The sequence below is a fragment of the Hyla sarda genome (assembly GCF_029499605.1).
Source record: "Hyla sarda isolate aHylSar1 chromosome 2 unlocalized genomic scaffold, aHylSar1.hap1 SUPER_2_unloc_6, whole genome shotgun sequence".
Classification (NCBI taxonomy): domain Eukaryota; kingdom Metazoa; phylum Chordata; class Amphibia; order Anura; family Hylidae; genus Hyla; species Hyla sarda.
Window position 1 is genome coordinate 392,998 of NW_026607613.1, and position 22,282 is coordinate 415,279.

At 46.2% G+C, this 22,282-nt stretch overlaps 2 long non-coding RNA genes across 2 annotated transcripts in view; both read right to left on the minus strand.

Moving 5' to 3' along the window:
• The window catches only part of LOC130298391 (uncharacterized), a 107,732-nt gene that overhangs the window by 69,064 nt on the left and 16,386 nt on the right, over positions 1–22,282 (minus strand). The gene's annotated exons all lie outside the window — the stretch shown is intronic.
• On the minus strand, positions 3,000–3,672 carry LOC130298382 (uncharacterized). Its single transcript, XR_008849768.1, has 3 exons — positions 3,543–3,672; positions 3,278–3,442; positions 3,000–3,174 (listed from the first exon to the last, which is right to left on the minus strand). It is a non-coding gene; the product is annotated as an uncharacterized LOC130298382 (long non-coding RNA).

Sequence of the window (22,282 nt, forward strand, 5' to 3'; positions counted from 1 at the left end):
CTATCCTTGCGTCGCCGCAGCCTCCGGACGGGTAAGTGGACGTCGGCGCCCGGTCCCCAACGTCGCCGCAGCCTCCGGACGGGTAAGTGGACGTCGGCGCCCGGTCCCCTTCGGTTCCCCATTCTGCCCCGCCTATTGTGGGTGGGCAGGACGGGGAAAACAAAAGTTAACCCCCCCCGCCCTCAGTCTGCTATTGGTGGCCACCTCTGACGATCAATAGCAGACCAATAGCAGGGATAGGAGAGGTGGCAACCCTGCCACCCCACTCCTATGCCTACAGGGGGATCGTGGGTGTCTTAGAAAACCGCAATCCCCCTTCTATTCCGGGTCACCGGGTCACAATAGATCCGTATGACCCGGAATCGGCGCAAATCACAAGTGTGAATTCACTTGCAATTTGCGCCGATCGCCGATGGGGGGGGGTCTGATGACCCCCCTGGGCATTTGCGCAGGGTGCCTGCTGATTGATATCAGCAGTCACCCCGGCCCGGTCCCTGCCCAGCGCGCGGCGGAGACTGAAATTCCCTCGGGCGTATGGATATGCCCTGGGTCCTTAACCCCTTAAGGACCGAGCCCTTTTTCACCTTAAGGACAATAGACCCGTATGACCCGGAATCGGCGCAAATCGCAAGTGTGAATTCACTTGCGATTTGCGCCGATCGCCGATGGGGGGGGGATCTGATGACCCCCCTTGGCATTTGCGCGGGGTGCCTGCTGATTGATATCAGCAGTCACCCCGGCCCGGTCCCCGCCCGGCGCGCGGCGGGGACTGAAATTCCCACGGGCGTATGGATCCGCCCTTGGTCCTTAAGTACCAGGACGTCAAAGCGTATCCATACGCCCTAGGTCCTTAAGTGGTTAAACACTAACCTTGAGGTTGGGGAAATTTTCCAGATTTGTAAATTATTTCTATTTAAAAATCTTAATTCTTCCAATACTTATAAGCCGCTGTATTCTACAGAGGAAGTTATTTTCTTTTTGGATTTCTTTCCAGTCTGACCACAGTGCTCTCTGCTGACACCTCTGTCCATGTCAGGAACTGTCCGGAGTAGGAGACGTTTACTATGGAGATTTGCTCCTACTCACAGAGAGCACTGTAGTCAGACCGAAAAGAACTATACAACTTCCTTTGTAGCATACGACAGCTAATAAGTACTGTAAGGATTAAGATTTTTAAGAAGTAATTTACAAATCTGTTTAACTTTCTGGCACCAGTTGATTAAAAAAAAAAAAAAAAATTTCCCCCGGAGTACCCCTTTTACGTAACACCTGTAAATTCTGCACTACGAATATCAGCAGCCACTGAAGAGAGAGAGGTCATCCAACAACTGAAGTCCCAAAAAATCTGCCACTAAATCCCTCAAGCAACCGTTCAGCCCCAGTCCAGAACCATCTGACCCGACCACAGGGACCAGTGTGGAGGAGAACAGGGTCCAGGCTGTAAAATAGAAGAACACCGGAGCAGCCAGATACACTGACTCTAAGGCTGAGCCTCATACTTCTACCGAAGCTGCAGAGTTATAGGGGAACTGTAAAAATGAAAGTACTACAACCCCCAGTGTGGTCCGTCTGTGCCCCCCTAAGGGTCAGGGTTGGAGGAGGCACAGGTTGAACAGACACACTACAATGGGAGTTGTAGTACTGTAGTTGTTAAAGAAAAAAAATATGTTTTCATCAGGTTGCCCATAGCAACCAATCAGATTGCTTCTTTCATTCTTGAGAAGACCTCTGAAAAATAAAAGAAGTGATCTGATTGGTTGCTAAGAGCAACTGGACAACATTTCCACTCCACAGGTACATTTTCCCGATTGTCTTCATATTTAGGATGAGAATCTACTGACAAAGTGAGTAGCCAACCATTTCTGGGCATAAAACTCTGTAAGAGACAGCAGTCTGGGGGCGTCTTTGGTGGACATGAAGGAAGGGGGGGGTCCAGGGAAATTGAGATTTGACGTCTGCAGCGAGCGCTTCTCACTGAGCGACGGGTCTCATCCCAGGTATTGCAGGGGGACCCCCCACGATCAGCTACTTATCCCATAACCCATGGATAGGGGATAAGTTAATTTTTGTCACAGTTCTCCTTTAATTGGCCAGAACACACCCAAAATCGGTCCCAGCCAAACATTGCTTCGTGTCCTGTCATTTCTCCCAGCTGTTCTTTTTCTACCTGCTTGTAAGGCATGCCTAGACTCTCTAATTCCTTAAAGTGGTACTCCGCCCCTAGATATCTTATCCCCTACCTTAAGGATAGGACAAAAGATGACTGATCACTGGGACCCCCGTGATCTTCATGCAGCACCCGGCGTTCCAAATAATATATTTAGAACTCTGGGTTCTCGAGGTGCGGGTCGTGACCTCACGCCACGCCCTTTCCATTTATGTCTATGGGAGGTGGTGTGATGTCACAAGAAGGTGTGGCATGATGTCACGAATACCACCACAGGAACCAGTGATCTAAACATACTATTAAGAATTTTGGTTGCTGCATGGAGATTGCTGGGGTCCCAGCAGCAGGATCCCATTGATCATACATCTTATCCCCTATCCTTTACATAGGGGATAAGATATCTAGAGGCGGAGTACCCCTTTAAGGGACAGTTCATGTACCCAAAAGTTGATCCTTTGCAACCGTATGACCCCTAGCAAGTTCCCTGCATGAGTCCCATTCATCAGAAAAAGGCTTGTGCATGGAACTTGCTGGGTGTTCTACGTTTGCCTCATAAACTGCACCACCCAGCACCAGTTACCTCTCTCCGCACCGCATTATGCAGATCGTGCAGGAGAGCAGCTTTGGTCATCCATGTTTTGCTAACTCTATTTTCACACACAGAAATAAATAAATGAGTCGAACAAGTCAAAGAACAGTTTAAAAAAAGGGGAACTTTATTTATTATTTATTAAAATGTTTGTGTAGGGGATTTTTTGTAACCTCCCATCACTCACAAAGAGCGTACAGTAACTAATACTCAGGACAGGAAAAACCTCCAGAGGGGAGGAAACCTGTAGGGAATCCATGGCTACTGTATGGCCCTTCCTCTGGGCATACTAAAGGAGGTTACCTCTAGAATTTGGGCAAATGTTTCTGTGTATGTGCATGATTCCTAGGCCTGTGCCTTCATCCAACGTCTTGCTGTAGGTCCTGAAATGCTACTCCATGTCCTGGAAATAGTGCATCTAAGATAGGGGACAAAAAAAGATAGATTATTTACATGTTTATCATAGAAATACACATGGAACTGCAATAAAGACCTTTTGGACAAAACAATGTAACACTTACCAGTCACAGTCATGTGCATGACTTTGCATTCCCGTGTCCCTACACAGTGTCCAGCACCGGCCCCTCACTGATGAACAGGACCAGTGTTATTTCTGGGGCTATGCCTTCATCCAACGTCTTGCTGTAGGTCCGGAAATGCTACTCCATGTCCTGGAGATAGTGCATCTAAGATAAGAAAAAAAAGATAAATTATTTACATGTTTATCATAGAAATACACATGGAACTGCACTAGAGATCTTTTGGACACAACAATGTAACACTTACCAGTCACAGTCATGTGTATGACTTTGCATTCCCGCGTCCCTACACAGTGTCCAGCACCGGCCCCTCACTGATGGAGAATGAACAGGAGCCGTGTTATTTCTGCTCAGTGCTGCTCTTTGGTGGACAATGGTTATGACATCACATGTGTGACACGCTGTTACCTCCTGGGAGTTCTATTTCAGTAGTGCTGCTCTCTGATTGGCTGAAAATCAAAAAAGCTTTCTAATATATTCTGTATGTCTGTTATCTAAGGTTTTTGACAATTTTTATTAAAATGGCGCCACTCCCTGTGGGTGCGTTATATTTGTTTCTCCTAACCAGACATTGTGTATATGTAATATCATTTGGTGGCCCCAACAGCCTGGGCCCATAGGTTTCTTACATAGATCAATGCTACTCCGATAGGCTCAATGAGCAGCGCTGGCCGCCGGGACGTCTGACGAGTGATGTCCCTGACGTTGCGGTCTGGAGTGAAGGATGTCACTAGTCAGACGTCCCAGCAGCCATTGATTTAAAGTGGTCGTGGCTCCTGCTGCCAGTTCAAGATCAGACACCATGGCCCTAGATTGACATACTGCAACACCGATCCCCTGTGGCTGCCCACCTGTTGCAAAACTACAACTCTCAGCCTTCAGCTGTCACATAATGCCCCCTGTGCTGTGCCACACATATAAATTATATGTGTGGGGCACACAGCACAGGGGGCATTATATGTGAAGGGCACCGGACAGGGGGCATTATGTGAGGGGCACAGCACAGGGGGCATGATATGTGAAGGGCACAGGACAGGGGGCATTATATCATATAATGCCCCCTGTGCTGTGCCCCTCACCTAATGCCCCCTGTGCTGTGCCACACATATACATTATATGTGTGGGGCACACAGCACAGGGGGCATTATATGTGAAGGGCACAGCACAGGGGGGCATTATATGTGAGGGGCACAGCACAGGGGGCATTATATGTGAAGAGCACAGGACAGGGGGCCCCCCTGTCATGTGCTCTTCACATATAATGCCCCCTGTGCTTTGCCCTGCAGACCAGGGACGTGCACAGACATTTTGAAGGGCAGGGGCTCAAGTAAAAAAGAGGGCACTTTTCATAATTTAAAAAACGTCTGCCAGACTTAATGGGCAGATGTGTTGCGGCCCAGGGACACAGCGGACTCCCGCCAGACTTTCTCGACATTCTTAGCCCCCATAAAAGTTGGTGTTTTTGTAAAATCGAGTCAAGAACAGTTTCTATGAAGGTCTGCCATGTGTATATACACTTTGGCTGTGCTGTCAGTCTTATTTACAGAAAAGATATGACAGCTGCCCTATAATATACTGTATTATAGAGGAGATTTATCAAACCTGTGCAGAGAAAGAGTGGTGCAGTCGCCCATAGCAACCAATCAGATCAGGATTTTCCTTTGCAAAGGTTTTAATAAATCTCCCCCTATATGCCCCCACCTGAGCTCTATATGACAGAACCCAGCACCCATCACCAATCACCCATCACTCATCCCCAATCACCCAGCACCAATCACCTAGCACCAATCACCCAGCACCCATCACCCATCCCCAATCACCTAGCACCAATCACCCAGCACCCATCACCAATCACCCAGCACCAATCACCTAGCACCAATCACCCATCACCCATCCCCAATCATCCAGCACCAATCGCCCAGCACCAATCACCTAGCACCAATCACCCATCCCCAATCACCTAGCACCAATCACCCAGCACCCATCACCAATCACCCAGCACCAATCACCTAGCACCCATCACCCATCCCCAATCACCTAGCACCAATCACCCAGCACCCATCACCCATCCCCAATCACCCAGCACCCATCACCCATCCCCAATCACCCAGCACCAATCACCAATAACCCAGCACCCATCACCCATCCCCAATCATCTAGCACCAATCACCCAGCACCCATCCCCAATCACCCATCACCCATCCCCAATCACCCAGCACCCATCACCCATCCCCAATCATACAGCACCAATCACCCAGCACCAATCACCCAGCACCAATCACCCAGCACCAATCACTCAGCACCCATTACCCAGCACCCATCACCAATCACCCAGCACCAATCACCCAGCACCAATCACCCAGCACCAATCACCCAGCACCAATCACCCAGCACCAATCACCCAATCACCACTGAAGAGATGGACACCACACTAATATATGCTTACAGTCTACAATATACTAGAGTTGGCAAAAAAAAATAATTAGAAATATACAAAGATGGCGAGGCATAGCACAGCATACAGGATGGAGGCAGGGAAGCTCCGCCTCCATTGCGCACAAGACTGACTTTGCATACTAGCAATGTGGGGCAATACCTAGAAAATGGAAAGACCAATTTTTGTATACTGCACTGTAACCTAGTGTATTGGGTTTAGTGCGAGTAAACAGCCTGTCAGTTTCCCTTTAATTATATACCTTACCTCCACTTAATTCCCTATATACTGTGCCACCATTCATCTATTAATTCCCTATATACTGTGCCACCATTAATTCCCTATATACTGTGCCACCATTCATCTATTAATTCCCTATATACTGTGCCACCATTAATGAACTATATACTGTGCCACCATTCATCTATTAATTCCCTATATACTGTGCCACCATTCATCTGTTAATTCCCTATATACTGTGCCACTATTAATTAACTATATACTGTGCCACCATTCATCTATTAATTCCCTATATACTGTGCCACCATTCATCTATTAATTCCCTATATACTGTGCCACCATTCATCTATTAATTCCCTATATACTTTGCCACTATTAATGAACTATATACTGTGCCACTATTAATGAACTATATACTGTGCCACCATTCATCTATTAATTCCCTATATACTGTGCCACCATTCATCTATTAATTCCCTATATACTGTGCCACCATTAATGAACTATATACTGTGCCACTATTATTTAACTATACTGTGCCACCACTAAGGGTGCATTCACACGTGCATATTTTCTGCTGCAGATCTGCTGCAGATTTGCTTTAGCAGATTTCTCTTCCCATTGTCAATGAGAAGCAAAATCTGCAGCAAAAATAGGCACACGTGAACGCACCCTAAGGATCTACACACAGTGCCAGCATACATAAAAATATAATGTTCCAATATAATGAAATATATGCTGTGCTTCCATAAATTCCCTATATACTGTGCTTCCATTCCTCTATTGATTCCCTAATAATGTGCTTCATACAATAAATACAAGCACATAACATAAAGGCACATACAGTACATAGGTAATATACAAACATACAGTACATAGGTAATATACACACATACAGTACATAGGTAATATACACACATACAGTACATAGGTAATATACACACATACAGTACATAGGTAATATACACACATACAGTACATAGGTAATATACACACATACAGTGCATAGGTAATATACACACATACAGTACATAGGTAATATACACACATACAGTACATAGGTAATATACACACATACAGTGCATAGGTAATATACACACATACAGTGCATAGGTAATATACACACATACAGTACATAGGTAATATACACACATACAGTACATGGGTAATATACACACATACAGTACATGGGTAATATACACACATACAGTACATAGGTAATATACACACATACAGTACATAGGTAATATACACACATACAGTACATAGGTAATATACACACATACAGTGCATAGGTAATATACACACATACAGTACATAGGTCATATACACACATACAGTACATAGGTAATATACACACATACAGTACATAGGTAATATATACACATACAGTACATAGGTCATATACACACATACAGTACATAGGTAATATACACACATACAGTACATAGGTAATATACACACATACAGTACATAGGTAATACACACACATACAGTACATAGGTAATATACACACATACAGTGCATAGGTAATATACACACTAGGGATGTAAGAAAAAATCGATTCTCGCGATAATCGCGATTTTTCATTTGCCGATACAGAATCGATTCAAAATATTTTTGAATCGATTCTTTTAGGGATGTGGAATTTTTAATAAAACGCACTTTATCTTACCTGCCAACGAGCCCCCGGAGCTCCGGTACAGGTGTTCGGTCCCCGGGCTGTATTCTTCTTACTTCCTGTTAGTCCGGCACGTCACACGGAGCTTCAGCCTATCACTGGCCGCAGAGATGTCCCGCCTCCGCTGGTGATAGGCTGAAGCTCCATGTGACGTGCCGGACTAACAGGAAATAAGAAGAATACAGCCAGGGGACCGAACACCTGTACCGGAGCTCCGCGGGCTCGTTGGCAGGTAAGATAAAGTGCGTTTTATTTTATTTTGCAGCCCGGACGGGATAACATGAGAAAAGTGCGCACCGGACTACTAGATCGCCGCTGTCAAAGCTGACAGCGGCGTCTATTGGGATCTATGAATGCTCCCAGGTGGGCGATATATCGCGATGTATCGTCACCTAGACGGTATCGCGATATATCGCGATATATCGAATCGCCACACTGGTATCGTGATTCGAATCGAATCGCCAAATTCTTGGCGATTCACACCCCTAATACACACATACAGTACATAGGTAATATACACACCTACAATACATAGGTAATATACACACATACAGTACATAGGTAATATACACACATACAGTACATAGGTAATATACACACATACAGTACATAGGTAATATACACACATACAGTGCATAGGTAATATACACACATACAGTGCATAGGTAATATACACACATACAGTACATAGGTAATATACACACATACAGTACATAGGTAATATGCACACATACAGTGCATAGGTAATATGCACACATACAGTACATAGGTAATATACACACATACAGTACATAGGTAATATACACACATACAGTACATAGGTAATATACACACATACAGTACATAGGTAATATACACACATACAGTGCATAGGTAATATACACACATACAGTACATAGGTAATATACATACATACAGTACATAGGTAATATACACACATACAGTACATAGGTAATATACACACATACAGTACATAGGTAATATGCACACATACAGTACATAGGTAATATACACACATACAGTGCATAGGTAATATACACACATACAGTACATAGGTAATATACACACATACAGTACATAGGTAATATACACACATACAGTACATAGGTAATATACACACATACAGTACATAGGTAATATACACACATACAGTACATAGGTAATATACACATACAGTACATAGGTAATATACACACATACAGTACATAGGTAATATACACACATACAGTACATAGGTAATATACACACATACAGTATATAGGTAATATACACACATACAGTACATAGGTAATATACACACATACAGTACATAGGTAATATACACACATACAGTACATAGGTAATATATACACATACATAGAGACACTGACACATACATACAACATGGAATATATACTAAAAGATATAGCCAATAGGCACATCATACATACAGGTACACACATACAATCACTCACAGATATACACACATATACATAGATTATATTATATATACACACACATATATACATACACATACATATACATACATACACATACACAGACAGATTCACTTGCTCACATATATATATTTGTGGTCAGTGCTAACCGCGTGCTAAGGTCTGGGAAGGAGTAAGAATGACTTACCTGTATGTAGTGAACTCGCCTTCACCTGTAATAAAACATTAAATACCAATACTCATGTATATACGGTTGAACTTGTGCCTGGAAACCGTGACCGAGGATCAGCCTTAAGAGGGCATCCCCTATGTAAGGATTTATGAAAAAGAGAGGGGGGGAAAGGGTGGGTTTCGCCAAACGCAACACACGCACCTGGATGCGGGGCGTGGTGCGTTATATACCTCACGCCCCTCCCACAAATACAGCCTAATTAGGCTTCACACTTGTGGTCAGTGCTAACCGCGTGCTAAGGTCTGGGAAGGAGTAAGAATGACTTACCTGTATGTAGTGAACTCGCCTTCACCTGTAATAAAACATTAAATACCAATACTCATGTATATACGGTTGAACTTGTGCCTGGAAACCGTGACCGAGGATCAGCCTTAAGAGGGCAAAAATGAAAGACAGTTAAGTAGGGTATAAGAAAAGTGGTTTATTGAATTAAAGAGCCAAATGTTTAAACACGTCAGCCATCTCTACTCGGGGATCTGGAATATATGTGGCAAAGCAGCCTGAACTCCAACGCCCTAACTTCCTAATGATGTGAGGTGGAACCTTGTGTGCAGAAGCTGAGGAAGCTGCGCCAATGCGGAATGAATGGCCCGAAAACTTATTTGCCTCCAGACCCAGGGTATTGATCAGGATACGGACATGGTTACAGAACTGTGACGTGGTGAGTGCGGCTGAATTGAATGGCAGCAAAGGAGAATTGCCAGGTTTTGTTCCCAAAGCTTGCGTTAGACTTGATAGTACAGCCACGGGGCACCAGGGATTTTCTGAGGGAAAATATTTGATAATAGCCCCGCCCCTGGCCGTCTTCGTGACCTTAAGGCTTAGCTCAAACTGGCCCTCTACCCTTGTCAATTGTGATATGGCCAAGGCTGGTGAGTGTACTGACCTGCACGTGAATTCCCCTGGCCGGAGAAAACCGTAGAAGGCTAAGTAAATTGCGGCTTTTAAAACTAAACTGGGCATGAACCCAACTCTTGTCCAGAAGGTCTGACATGGAACGGAACAATTCTGCTGAAATGGGAAGGCGGCCTGGGCTGGCAGGTGTTCTGCTGAGCTGAGCCCCTTTGAGTGCTGCCTTGATTGTGTGTACTGACATGATGGACGGTTTGTCAGGGTGAGAGAGGGAGATGAAATGTTGGATGCCGGCTAAATGTTGTTTGATAGTGGAGGGTGATAGATTGCGGGCTGAATGGCAGAAGCCAATGTATGATAGTATGGTTTGTGTATCGTAAGAAAACGGAATGTTGAATGTGGTGAGGAAATATTTGTATGAAGACAGAGCGGCGTCGTATGACTTCTTGGTGCTAGGAGCGAGAGATTTCTTTACAAGTTTAAGCGTGACATTTGAATAATGAGCTAATCCATCCTTAACGTGGCACATGGTGGTGCCGGATAACCCGCGAGATCCGCTTCGGGCATCACCTGGAAGAAAACATCTACTTTAGATCTAGACAAGGCATCAGCTGCCAGATTCACAACACCCGCCACATGTTTACAGACAAAATTGAACTTATGTTGCAGCGAAAGCCATACCAATCTCCTCATAAATTTCATGATTTCAGGTGACTTAGATCTCCCTTTGTTTATAATCTCGACTGTGGACACATTGTCACAGGAGAACTGGACCGTCTGTCCTGTCCAACTGTGCCCCCATGTCTGGGCCGCTGCTACTATGGGGTAAATTTCGAAAAGTGCTGATGTCTTGAGGAAGCTGGCTATGGATAGCACCTCTACTGGCCAGCGATCTGCCAACCAGTGACTGCCAAATATTGCAGCGAAACCAACGGATGCTGATGCGTCCGAGATGATTCTGGGTGAATCATCCGAGACGGCAGGGATGAACATGGAGATCCCGTTCCATTGTGAGATGTAACTGTCCCACATCACCAAGTCGGCCATGGCCTGGGGGTCGAGATGGATGGGACTGTCTTGGGTAGTACCTGTTGGAAGTAAGGCAAGTAGACGGGAAGTGAAAGCTCTGCCCTGTGGTATGATCCGCATGGCGAAGGCTAACATGCCCAGTAGGCTCTGGAGCTCTGCCTTTGTGGTGACCCTGGTGACTGTGAATTTGTGTACCATTTCTTGTATCCTGTTTAGCTTCTCGGGAGGGAGGCTGGCCTGTAGTGAAACTGAGTCTAGGACAATACCCAAGAAGGTTAACCTTGTGGTGGGGCCCTCCGTCTTGTTGGGGGACACTGGAACACCAAGAAGAGAAAACAGCTGTAAGAGGCTGGATAGATCCGCAGGGTGAGAAGTGGAAGGTTCAAGAAGCAGGAAATCATCTAAGTAGTGTAGAACGTGGTGACAGTTCCTAGTATTTACTAAAGCCCAGTGTAATGCTTGTGCGAGTTGGTCGAAAAGCCATGGGCTGCTCTTTGATCCGAATGTTAGTTTGGTCGCGAAATAGTATGTTTCTTGCCACTTAATGCCATGCCATTTCCAGAGATCGGGGTGTATCGGTAGTAATTTGAAGGCATCTGTGATGTCCGCCTTGGACAACCATGCTGCCGGACCTAGGTGTAGTACCAGCTGGATGGCCTGATCGACAGACGTGTATTTCATCGACACCTCGTCTGATGGAATCAGTGAATTTAAGCTAGGAATTGCCAAAGAATGGGGCGCGGACAAATCGTAGATCATTCTTTTTTTATTACTGAATTTGCCCGTCACTACGCCCACCGGGCTTACCCGCCAACTTTCAAAAGGGGGTTGCAGAAAAGGCCCAATGATATAACCCCGGTCGAGCTCCACCTTGAGCAGATCTGATACTACATGGGGTTCCTGGATAGCTGAACGCAAATTTTTGCACTCGAAAGTGCACTGGGGTAAAGCCACTAGACCAGTGTGGAACCCCTGGGTGAATCCATTGATCAACCACTTGACCCAGCTTTGGTCGGGATGATCTATTAGTACTTGTGCCAGAGCCTGTATCCTGACCCCGCCTAGTCATGCTTGCCCTTTTACCGAGCACATTGTACTTGGGTGGGCCCTATAGCATAGGAAACATACATGTAACAATCTGCAATTGTTGTAATTACACGTGGTCAAATTGTAATTGTTGCAGATTTGACTGCGTCCTAAATATCGGACCGGCCGCCCTAGTTTGTCAACTGTAGGAGTGACCTTCGGATTGGAGCCTGACCCGGACGTGCCACCTCTGCTAGTGCTGGCCTCGGGCTGGTGGTTGCTGCACCAGGCTGTGGAATGGAAGATGGATTGGCAAGTCGCACAGGCCGGTGATTTCAGGCCTGCGAAGTGCTTGCAGAACAGCACTGTGTCCACCAGGCTCCAGTCGGTCATGTAACCGAATTGGCTGTGCGCTGCTGCCGCCTTGGCGGAGAATGATCGGTGGTAGTCGTAGAAATGACTTCCCCCGTACTTATATGAAAATTCCGTGATTTGATAGAGGTATAGATCCAGCTCCTCCCTACGTTCTGGCTTTGCCGAGCATATTATGTCCCTGTACATACTGAATGCCAGGACGAATTCTTGGAAAGTCAATTTGCGACTTAGCCTGGCATCCTTGCTCTTTAGTACTACTGACAGCTCACCGCAGGCGACTGTCTTTGTCTCCGTGAGGTCTTGAGACGTGATAAGCAATGATGCTAAGTTTATGTCTTTCCCCTCTAATATGTCCTTGCGGATAGAGGCAGGCACGAAATGAGCCGGGGCAATTTTGGGGGCTCCCTCGTGCGTACCTGACACTGCGGCTTGTGGGGTTGAAAGGGTAGCCCCCCTGTCGGGGATCGCCGGATCCCGGGTACTGCCCTGCTCCAGTGAATCCAGTCTGGAGTTGAACGCTGCAATTGATGACATCACGGAGGTCATCATGGTATGCAGTTCGTCAAGGGTAGCTGATGAAGACTGCCCTGGGCCTGTTTCCCCACTACTCCCTGCCCCTGGGTCAGCCATCAATAACTTGAATAGTTCAGATTTGCGGGCTGATGCCGGAAAAGGAACGTTCCTCCTACGGAGTTTCTCCATCAATTTCGGTATAGTCCATGAGCGGTACTTGGAGGACGTGACTCCGCGTTCGGAGCTTCTGGCAGGGGTATCTGGCACCGATAAAGGATCTTCGATATCTGATCCGTGAGACATATTGCCACACTCTGACCTGTCCAGTCCAAGTGGGTGCCGGGGAGAAAGAAGCAAACACTGTGAGAAAACAACGACCCTACTGATGCCCCTGCCACCTTTGATAACAATACTGACCTGCCACTCCCTAGCTGATACAACCAATAAATGTCCAATGACCAAAACCTAAGACAACAGAAGACATGTAATTTTAACCTGACCCCCAAAACATGGAAACTTGCTAGAACGGCAGGTGCCCCGTAGAGACAACTGTGAATTGAGCCTGATGGCTCTTAAGAAGGGGGAAGCGTGCAGGTATTGTTGTATGGTGCCATAGCCGAGTGTGGTTATGTGACGGTGTTTGAGGCCTGTGCCTCCGTGTGTTTATGGGCCGGTGCGCATGTCACAAGGATTAGGATGCAACATGTAACAAGACTATTGCTCCGAAGACGTGTCGGTAACAATAGCAACCGTGGCTTCCCCTGAAGAACGTGTCAGGTATAGCGGTAAAACCACGGTCTATGTGTAACAAAAACAACGTGACCCAGAACCTGGCGGCGGTCCTGTGCAGAGGCCCCTGGCTCTGAAGACGTGTCAGAGTCAATGGTAAGACCGACTGCCTATGTGAGAGCTTGTGTGCTGTGGGCCGAGATGTTGAGCGTGACGATAACCGTGATTGTGACGGAACTCATACTGCTCCGAAGGCGTGTCAGTAACAGTATTGAGGCGGTTGCTCCTGAAGATGAGTCAGGATGTATCAGTAGTCCGATGTAAGATTTATTGATTGCTCTAAAGACGTGTCAGTAACAATAAATCTACAGTAATCTCCCCTGGAAGGCGAGCCAGGATATCGGTAACAACTACTGCCTATCCTTGATCATTGTGACACAAGTAGCAGTGTGATTTGTGACAATGAGCCTGGCAACCTAAGCCTCATGACTACCGATGACCTGTTACCTATCTGGTATTCAACCCACCTGATCTGACCTGATGACAACTGTCCACGGCAAGGACACGGACCGTGCTGTAACTTGCTTGAAACTAACAACCCGTGCTGTGTGACAAACAAATTCAAAACAAACTGCATCAGATTCTAACAACGTGCCTGTGAAAGGGATGTATCCAATCATACTTATCATCATCATTTAATTGTGTCATATCTACACATTGTGGTTGTGACAGTATGATACGAGTGCCTGATTGTTTTGGGGAACCTATAGTGATTCTGGTAGCATGACTCGTGACCCAGTTGTGAATCGGGAGCTTGCGCGCATCTGACTCTGAGAGTGGTTGTGTAAGCTGACATGCTGGGGAAATGGTTAACTGCCGTACCGGCCACCGGCAACAACGCTTATTGCCTTGGACCGTCCCTGACCGCTGCCCCCCCCCAGACCTGCCAGCGCCCTGCGGGACACCCGCGGCGGGCGGGTGAATGGCCCCGCCGCTGATGCCCCACCGGACCCCCCCCCCCTCCCTCCGGATGGAGCGAAAATGCCCCGAATAATTAGAGTTGGACCTGTAGCCCCCCTGTGGTACAGTGCTAGCCCCACCCACTCAGGTGCCTGCCGGGGATCCCCCGACCCCCCCCACCCCCCGCATGGGGGACGCTGACTCCCCGGGCCCAGCAAAGGAAAACGCGGAAATTAGCCCCTGCCGGCATCCCCGTCGGACCTGGCAACACGCCAGACCGACAGGGATACCGCGATTCTCCATCCGACCAACTGCCGATCGTAGCCGTACGTGGACGGCGCCGCCCCATGTGAGTCCCCATGGAATCGACGCCGGCCCCGCACGGCACTCGGCCGACAAACTACGCCCCCCTCCAGTTGTGAGGAGAAACAGGTGGGCGGCATTCCCGGCTTGCTGGGGTTCGCCCCAGCCCGGCGAGGGAGATGCAAACGGGGCGCCCCGACACCCCCGCCGGACACTAGACCGACAGGAATGACGAGACTCCCCGTCCGCACCGCCCGGGTGCCGAGAGGTGCGTGTGGATGGTGCCGCTGACCACGTGGTACGGCGCTGGCCCCTCCCCTCCTCTGGATAGTCACGCCTCCCCTGCGCCTGACACTAGGGAAACTGCCCCCGACCGCCGGGTGGTCTTTGACCGGGAGCATGCCAGACACCGGAATCCCCCGCCCCAAAACCCCCCCCCCCCCGAGATCCCCGCCAGACAACCAGAAAAACGAGACAGACGCTCCGGTACCCGCCCGGATCCCCGCGTGAGTACCGGCTCCCTGCGCTGAATAGTGCGGGATCCTTCCCCTGTTCCCTCCCTGCTGCCCTGGAATGGGGAAACATTCGCTAACGTGACACGTGGGCCGGCCACCGGAGCCCGGGGACACGTGAGACCTCATAGTGCAGACATTTGAAAACCCCATAACGCATGCCTTGCGGCGGCTTACCCTACCGAGATGGCGCTTCTTCTCCGAGATGGTAGAAACAGCTTCAGCTTGGAAGACGTGGGAGCTCACAGCGGTGCACAAGTACAACCGCCAAACGCAACACACGCACCTGGATGCGGGGCGTGGTGCGTTATATACCTCACGCCCCTCCCACAAATACAGCCTAATTAGGCTTCACACATACACACACATACATACACACATATATACACACACACATATATACATACACACATACATACACATACACACACATATACACACATATATACATACACACATACATACATATATACATACATACTTACACATACACACATATATACACACACACATATATACATACACACATATATACATACATACACATGCACACACACATATACACACACATACATACATACATACACATACACACATATATACATACACACATACATACATATATACATACATATACATACACACACACATACACACACACATACATACACACACATACACACATATATACATACATATATACATACATATACATACACACACACATACACACATATATACATACACACACATACACACACATACATACACACATATATACATACATACACACACATACACACTATACATACACACATACATACACACATATACACATACATACACACATATATACATACATACACATACATATACACATACATACACACATATATACATACATACACATACATGCATATACACATTAGTGTTGCTCGCGAATATTCGCAATTCGAATTTTATTCGCGAATATCGCATATGTTAATTTTCGCGCACACGAATATTCGCATATGCGAAAATAAAACGAGAATGTTACGAATATGCGAATATTCGCAAATATTACGAATATTCGTCCATATATTCGCGAATATTCGCGAATTCGAATATGGCCTATGCCGCTCAACACTAATACACATACATACACACATAGATTCACTTGCTCACATATATACATACACACACACTGACATACAATCACTCACATATATACATATACACACACTGACATACAATCACTCACATATATACATACACACACACTGACATACAATCACTCACATATATACATATACACACACTGACATACAATCACTCACATATATACATACACACACTGACATACAATCACTCACATATATACATATACACACTGACATACAATCGCTCACATATATACATATACACACACTGACATACAATCACTCACATATATACATACACACACACACACTGACATACAATCACTCACATATATACATACACACACACACACACACTGACATACAATCACTCACATATATACATATACACACACTGACATACAATCACTCACATATATACATACACACTGACATACAATCACTCACATATATACATATACACACACACTGACATACAATCACTCACATATATACACACACACACTGACATACAATCACTCACATATATACATACACACACTGACATACAATCACTCACATATATACATATACACACACACTGACATACAATCACTCACATATATACATATACACACACTGACATACAATCACTCACATATATACATACACACACACTGACATACAATCACTCAAATATATACATACACACACTGACATACAATCACTCACATATATACATATACACACACTGACATACAATCACTCACATATATACATACACACACACTGACATACAATCACTCACATATATACATACACACACTGACATACAATCACTCACATATATACATATACACACACTGACATACAATCACTCACATATATACATACACACACACTGACATACAATCACTCAAATATATACATACACACACTGACATACAATCACTCACATATATACATATACACACACTGACATACAATCACTCACATATATACACACACACACACTGACATACAATCACTCACATATATACATATACACACACTGACATACAATCACTCACATATATACATACACACACTGACATACAATCACTCACATATATACATATACACACACACTGACATACAATCACTCACATATATACATACACACACACTGACATACAATCACTCACATATATTTACAGTTACTTACAGTAAGGCCCCATCCATCCCTCTCTGCACATACATAGAGATAGACACACATATATGTGTATATATATATATATATATATATATATATATATATATATACACACACACACACTGACATACAATCACTCACATATATTTACAGTTACTTACAGTAAGGGCTGCTTAGACTGGTTTGTGGCCGGACATGTTGTGGGCGGGGCCTCCCTCTGCCTCCTCTGCTCCTGTCTCCTCCGTGTGGAGAGAAGCAAAGAAATGGCAGATAATGACAGGGTGAGTGGCGCCCCCTTGCTGCAGGGAGGGCACAGCACCCTCCATTAAACCACATACAAATCTCCAGCAATGGATCCTTTTTACTTCACTTGTCAGCCTGAGTCTGCACCTCCTTTTGTGAGGGCACTAGAGGGGCAGGTGAGGAAAAGGGCAGGGGCTCCAGCCCCCTTTCACTCCTATGTGTGCACGTCCCTGCTGCAGACCCTCATTAAATATTCCCTTTTCTCTGACCCTCCTCCTCCTAACAGTGGAGCATATCCTCTTTCCATAATCCCCTGGACCCTGAGCATACCCTTACTTACAGTATGCAGGCCGCAGGGACGGGTCCTCCAGGCGCCGGCGCGATGATGTGACGTCATCGCGCCGGCCTTTAGTGGATCTCGTCCCCGCAGCTCACACGCTGTGTACTCACAGTGTGTGTGTAAGGTTAGTGCAGTGTTTCCCAACCTTTTTCGAGTCGGGGCACACCTCGGAAATTTTTTTTTTCGCGGGGCACCGCTACCGAGGTTGACGAGCAAAAAAAAAAGAGGGAAAAAACTCACTGCACTATATCTATTTATCTGTCTCACTGTCACTCAGTACTTACTGCACTTGTCTCCTTGGAGGACCGGACTATAGTTAAAAAAAAAAAATATATATATATATATATATATATATATATATATATATATATGAACAAATTCCTATGCACACTGCATATATCTTATCTTGCATATATCTTAATATATCTTATTTTCCCCCACATTAGGTTGGCAGTATAGTCCCCCCCCACATTAGGTTGGCAGTATAGTCCCCCCACATTAGGTTGGCAATATAGTCTCCCCACATTAGGTTGGCAGTATAGTCCCCCCACATTAGGTTGGCAGTATAGTCCCCCCCACATTAGGTTGGCAGTATAGTCCCCCCACATTAGGTTGGCAGTATAGTCCCCCCACATTAGGCCCCGCATAGTCCCCCCAAATTAGGCCCCCGCATAGTCCTCCCACATTAGGCCCCGCATAGTCCCCCCACATTAGGCCCCGCATAGTCCCCCCACATTAGGCCCCGCATAGTCCCCCCACATTAGGCCCCGCATAGTCCCCCCACATTAGGCCCCGTATAGTCCCCCCACATTAGGCCTAGTATAGTCCCCCCACATTAGGCCCAGTATAGTCCCCCCCACCACATTAGGCCCAGTATAGTCCCCCCCACATTAGGCCCAGTATAGTCCCCCCCACATTAGGCCCAGTATAGTCCCCCCCACATTAGGCCCAGTATAGTCCCCCCCACATTAGGCCCAGTATAGTCCCCCCACATTAGGCCCAGTATAGTCCCCCCACATTAGGCCCAGTATAGTCCCCCCACATTAGGCCCAGTATAATCCCCCCACATTAGGCCCAGTATAGTCCCCCCACATTAGGCCCAGTATAGTCCCCCCCACATTAAGCCCAGTATAGTCCCCCCACATTAGGCCCAGTATAGTCCCCCCACATTATGTGCAGTTCCCCCACAAACATACAGCCTTCAGCCATACAGTGTATTACTGAAGGCTGTATGCCTGTGTACTGCCCCACTTCGGTGTTCCAAGCACCACTCCTCCGGTCCGGCTATACAAGTAGGTCCCGGGACCGGAGGAGCGGTGCTCGGAACACCAAAGGTGACGCGCCGCTGGTAACACTTACCAAGTTGACAGCGCGCGTCCTCCTCGCTGCTCCGGTCCTCTGCGATTGTTGCTATGGGCGCACGCATGGGATGTCAGTGACGTCCCTGCGTGCGCTACCTCCCGGCGGTCCCCGCGTTTTTAAAGTAAAGCAACTTTCGAGACACAGAGGTGTCCCGCGGCAAAAACACCCGGCGGGTGTTTTTCCCACGGCACATCTTACACTATGTCACGGCACACTAGTGTGCCGTGGCACAGTGGTTGAAAAACACTGGGTTAGTGAATGGTGGAGCCGGAGCTTACAGCTTCGGCTCCACCATGCTAGGGAGCGGGGGGGCAGCAATCTCGGGGGGGGGGGGGGGGGGCAATTGCCCCGTTCCCCCCCCCCCCTGGATCCGCCACTGGCTGGGAGTTGTAGCTTTGCAATAGCTGGACAGACGTCTGTTGAAAGGGGGGGAAAAGCACCAAAAATAAAGCAATGTGGGCTTTGAAAAACACCATTTATATGTTGTTTTTAATCACAGCCTAAGCCTAGGAACAAACACAATTCTTGTTTGATGTTTTTTTCATTTTTTTGCAAAAAACAAACAAACATCAAAATCTTCCCCCTCATTTCTTTTCTCAGCTATCTTTGTGTTATTTTTGCTAAAAGCACTGGGGGGGGGGGGGGTCTTAGAGATTTATCAAAACCAGGGAAGAGGGAAAGTGGACCAGTTGCCCATAGCAACCAATCAGGTAGTTTCTTTCATTTTTAAAAAGGCCTCTGAAAAGTGAAAGAAGCGATCTGATTGGTTGCTATGGGCAACTGGTCCACTTGACCTCTGTACAGGTTTTCATACATCTGTCCCAATGTGTATTATTATCATCATCATCATCATCATCATCATCATTATTATTATTATTATAGGAAGTGTTTTTTCTTTGGTGTTTTTTTCCCCTCTGGCTTTTCTCATTACAAGTCATGCGATTCTTTCATCATTTGACTGAAGGATTTCTATAAAAAAATAAAAAATAATGAGAAAATACCCCCCCCCCCAAAAAAAAAAAAAAACATGTTCTCGGCATCCCACAGATTTGATAGCCTAAAAACACCATAAAAGGATGAAGAAACCCCCATTAGTGTCTGGTGTTTCATATTACCCTATTGATTCCAACCTAACATGTGCCCGCAGCGAGCATGGTGTTTTTTATGACAAACACGCCAAGTGTAATCCCAGCTGAAATGAATGTTTTCACAATAGGTGTGAACAGGCTGCAGGCTGTGCTAGATATATTTGCATAGTTGCGGCATACAGCACGTGCAGCATTTATGTGGCGGCTTTCCGCTGGTATATATGGCTTTCTGTGCTGGTGAATGCAGCCGGCACTTACTGGTGTTTTTTTCCTAGCTGCACAGTTTTGCACCACAACCACTCCGGTTGGGACCAGGCTGACCGATCTAATGACCAAGATGCCGCAGTGAACGGCTTTCTTTCTGTGAAAGTTCTGGCGAACTACAATGCTCAGAAGAGGAAGAGCGCCATTGAGCTTTTGGAAAGAGAATTAGTTTGGAATGGTCAGGGCCATGTGCGTTTACAAAGCCCCCCGTGGTGCCAGAACAGTGGACCCCCCCACATGTGACCCCATTTTGGAAACTACACCCCTCACAGAATTTAAAAAGGGGTGCAGTGAGTATTTACACCCCACAGCTCTTTGGAACAGTGGGCTGTGCAAATGAAAAATTTAATTTTTCATTTTTACGGACCACTGTTCCAAAAATCTGTCAGACACCTGTGGGGTGTAAATTCTCAATGTACCCCTTATTACATTACATGAGGGGTGAAGTTTCCAAAATGGGGTCACATGGGCTTTGTAAAGACATGTGGCCTTCAATTCCGAACAAATTTTCTCTACAAAATCCCAATGGCGCTCCTTCTCTTCTGAGCATTGTAGTTCACCCGCAGAGCACTTTAAATTCACATATGGGGTATGTTCTTACTCAGAAGAGATGGGGTTACAAATTTGGGGGGCTTTTTTCCTATTTTCCCTTGTGAAAATGAAAATTTTAGGGTAACACCAGCATTTTAGTGAAAAAATATATTTTTTTTCATTTCCCATCCAACTTTAAAGAAAATTTGTCAAACACCTGTGGGGTGTTCAGGCTCATTATACCCCTTGTCACGTTCGGTGAGGGGTGTAGTTTCCAAAATAGGGTCACATGTGGGTATTTATTTTTTTGCGTTTGTCAGAACCGCTGTACAATCAGCCACCCCTGTGCAAATCACCAATTTAGGCCTCAACGCTCTCATTCCTGAGCCTTGTTGTGAGCCTGCAGAGCATTTTTTGCTCACATCTGGGGTATTTCCGTACTCAGGAGAAATTGCGTTACAAATTTTGGGGGTCTTTTTTTCCTTTTACCGCTTGTGGAAATAAAAAGTATGGGGCAACACCAGCAT